Raw genomic sequence first — 4,321 nt, 5'->3', positions numbered from 1 at the left:
GAGAAGTATGTTCAGTGGACTACGTTTGCTTAGGGTTGCATTTGGTTTAAGAAATATTTTAGAGAGCAAAGAACGTACATTTACGTTCTTTGGTATGCCGATCCCAGAATACCCCGCATCAGAGATCTCAACACGGAAATTCGTCAACTAGTAAACCTCCATAACCTCTAGTGAGAGTAAGCTTTGCTCAACAGTAAGGTTATTCTCCGACCCGACGAAGCGCGNTTTTATTGTCGTTCGTTCATTCACGAAAACGACAATCAGCTGATTTGAAGAGAAGTATGTTCAGTGGACTACGTTTGCTTAGGGTTGCATTTGGTTTAAGAAATATTTTAGAGAGCAAAGAACGTACATTTACGATTGAGCTGAAATTACTTTTGGTGACCGCGGTTTGTTGGATCCGGAACGATGCGCGAGTTATTTTAGCCAACGTAAATGTATAAGAAGCGACAAAGAACGTAAATGTATAAGAAGCGACAACTCGTTAAAGTCGGCGAGTGAGGTCTGAAAGGTTGAGATGAGAGGTTCTTTGCCAGAAGGCAGGAAAAACTGCCAACACCCAGTGAGACTCTTGCTTTCACCGGTGGTGAGGTTCAGGTAGCCATCGCGAAGGCGAAAGCCTCCAAAGTCAAGACCTGACGGAATATGTATGCTGATGCTGAAAAAATTGGGTCCTGCGGGACCAAAAGACCTCACCAAGGTCCTCACTTTGTCCATGTCCATTCTCATCTTCGCGGACATTTGGAAAACTGGGAAAGTGTTTCTGCTGGTTAAACTTGGTAAAGCGGTCAAAAGAGGAGAGGAGAACAGACCAATAGGAAACCGTTGGAAAATGGGGGAAAACGGCATCTACCAAGGCAAACTGAGCAGGTTGAAGTGGAATATAACCCAACTAACGGAAACCGTAGGATTTTTAAATAAAAGAAATTATTCCATGTTGGTTGTCAGGCGATGTTGTATAAAAAAGGTTAACTAAAAAAAGTTATGATGGTATTTTAGCCCCGAAGTTCTTGAGCGTAGGCGGCCTTCGGCCGAACTTAGGGGTTATAACCCTCAGTAAGTAGAATTCCCCTTTCTGTGTTGCCAAAGAAGGGGGGCTGAACACCTTTCGGCCTTCGAATACATATTTTCCAAGGAAAGGTTTATATTTTTAATCTTTGCTGGGTTATTTCTTATTTTCTTTTGTGTCTCATCCTTCTTGTATATTTTGTAGTTTGACAGCTGAACACCGCCATTTAATTTGCATATGCAACCAAAGGCAGACGCGTGATTTTGAAGGTGCATTTATTTAATAAATTGTGATTAATTGGTTACAATTAAAGTAATAAGGAAAGGTATAACTAATCGAACAAGTGTAAAGTGAAGGGGAATATACAAATGTATTGGTGAATTGGCTGCCTTAAGGAGAATACGAGTGATAAATGTACGCTAATTCCCGAATTAAAAAAAGTGCATATTTCAAACCGGATTTCTAAATAAATTAGTGGCCGAAAATTAACAAGGTAGGTATTAAAATAATGTGTAGGCCCTTGACTACGGGTGTGTGGAATTTTTTTTTGGAGCTGGCCACCCCTTTGGGCGCAGTACTCGTAATAGTTGGGTCACTTACTAAACAGTTCCCATTTTTTCCTTTCCCGTAATAAATAAACAGCAACGATTTTATTTTTTAAATATTTTTTTTTTTGTATATTTTTCACAATTCTTTATTGATGTTTATTTATGTCTGTGTGTGTTTTGTTACTTTCATTTTACTTCACTTTAATAGTATCCCGTTTATATTCAGTTTTAATATTCATTATTAATTCAATTGTTACTTATACATTTAACAGCAATTTAACACAAAGCTAAGCAATTCGTCTTCATTAGTTTTTTCATGTCTTTGTTTCCGTTTTTTGTTTTTCTTTCACTTGATGCCACCATTCAAGTACATATGTATCTCAATTACATACATTATCAATGCTTTATAACTGCTCATCAAATGCAATACAATTCAATAAAACTTATTTCCTTTATTTTAATTATTTGTTAATTAATTTTATCATATTCAACTGTAGTATATGTATACGATTCTTATTTCAATACATACTTAGCGCGCATACAATAAAAATTCCTTAAATTTTCATTATCGTTAAATGCCAGCACGCGGTTTTTGTTAAAAATTAACTGTTCATTTATTAACTTTTCATTTATGCTGCGGGTTTTACTACTTTCTATAAGTACTTTCTTAATATCAGTGCTTGCTTGCTTGGCCCTATGCCAACGTCGTCTAACTTTCAACTGCTTTATCGACTTTCGCGCCTATTGGTATGCTACTATTTTTTTTTTATTTTTCATTCAACACTACACTGGCGTACACAAGTTGTGTGACCAACTAACTTACAACTTTGCTTTCTGCCTGCTCTGCTTAAAACCTATCAAATATGTATGTATGTTTTATTTTCTATCGCTACAAACTTACACATTTTTTTATTGTTGCTCTAATTTATGTGCAATTGGTTCTCTTGCTGCTTTTGCCCCGCCTACAAAACTTTCCCGCTAAAAATACTTTTAGTTTCTGTTTAGTAGCTTGTTTTTAAGATCCTTTGGGTTTGAGTTAAATAATAACTTTTTCTTTGCTTTGATTTTAAATAAATATACTAAAATTAGTATTTCTTTCTTAAAATTTTTTAAAGTTGTACAATATATTCTTGTTTTATCTCTGTCATACACTTTTTAACTAGCTTTTATTTAATTTGTTTCTAAGAAATAATTTACTAAGTTATTAATTTTAGAATAATCTCTTTGTTGAAAAAAAATAATTAAATGCGATTGCCCGCTTAATTTCAGCAAAACTTACAACATTTTCAGAATACGAACATCCACACATACCTTTAGAGTTACACTGTGCAAAAAGTGTAAAATAAAGCTCTTCGTACCCCTTCGAATCTAAATTATTTTGGCAAGGAAATTTGGAAAAAAAGTTTTTTTTGTGTCTTTTTACATTTTTTGTCGTATTTTCGACATTTCGAGTCGGATCTTAAAGTATGATATATCGATGTGACATTTTTTTTTTGTTCCAAAGTTCATTGACCTGAAGTACCCCGTCCCAATACTTAGATACCCACTTAATCTCAGTTTTTATCACCCTATAGTACCACCCTTATGGCAGTAAATTAAAGCTCACCAAAAACCAATAAACTTTTGCAAAGAAGTATTTGGTTATCCCAGTAGAACTCTTTAAAACTTTCTATTGCGTATTGTCGATGTCAACGCAAAATGTAAAATGCCCGAAAAAGTGCTTTTTTTCGAAATTGCCTTGAAATCATATTTTAGGCTCAGGGGTGTGCGAATTTTGTTTTTTGTTTGCTTGCAAAGTGGCACCGTCTAAGCTACATTCATATTTTACCTGGGTTCTTTCTGTTTGCCGCTTTTTTCGCAATCGATTTATTTCTAACAGCCACTCGATGCTGCTTATTTGCTCACAAGTGTGCTTAACTGTTCCATTCCATTTGTTAAAATTTTTCAGCTACAAACTTTTTGCTTGCATTACTGTTCCGTTTGTTGAAGTGTACGCATCATTTGTCTACTGTTTACTCGTAGTATCATTGCCTTGTATGTATTTCTACCAGTAAAATTTTCTTGTTACATTTTTCCATAATAATTTTTTTTTTTTTTGCCTAAACACACGAAATGCAATTTTTCGGTAGTATAATATTTGGTTTTAAATTTACTTTTTTTAATATTTTTTTTTGCGGTAGTACATTGATGATAGTTTCTTTTTTTTGCGACAGTTACTGTAAGCTAAGACATTCCAAAAGTCATTTTCGCTATTTTTTAAAATAATTTTTTTAGTTTCTAAATCATTTAATAAAACAAAAAAAAAATATTTCAACGTTTATATATTTTTAAGGATTTTCTTTTTCAAGCAGGTTCAAAACTTTAATTGATAGTTAGGTTTTGACAAATTTCATATTTTTCTGCAATGAAATTAAAATTTTACTAATTTAACAGTGTTTCTTTGTTGCCCTTGAAATACTTACTGGGTATCAGGATTTTTACTCAATGAAACCAAGTTTTTTGAAATACGATTAATTATTAAAATACGTACTAAAATTCTTCTACGACCAATTTAATAATTTTTCACATTTCACACCAAAAATGTCCCCGAAATATTATTTTATCATTGAAAAAAAATTGCAACTTAAAAAAAGTCTATACAATATTTATTACTACATAGTATAGTAACATAAAATATCTTCTTAATTGATCACCTTTTTATTTCTTTTCCTTAAGAATGTAATATTCTCAAAAACGAAAGAATTGGCGCCTGTGTGGGGGGGGG

The sequence above is a fragment of the Rhagoletis zephyria genome, unplaced genomic scaffold, assembly GCF_001687245.7.
Source record: "Rhagoletis zephyria isolate East Lansing unplaced genomic scaffold, Rhagoletis_zephyria_1.1 Rzeph_scaffold_01577, whole genome shotgun sequence".
NCBI classification, from domain to species: Eukaryota; Metazoa; Arthropoda; class Insecta; order Diptera; family Tephritidae; genus Rhagoletis; species Rhagoletis zephyria.
The sequence above is the reverse complement of the archived record's forward strand: the minus strand, read 5'-3'. Positions refer to the sequence as shown.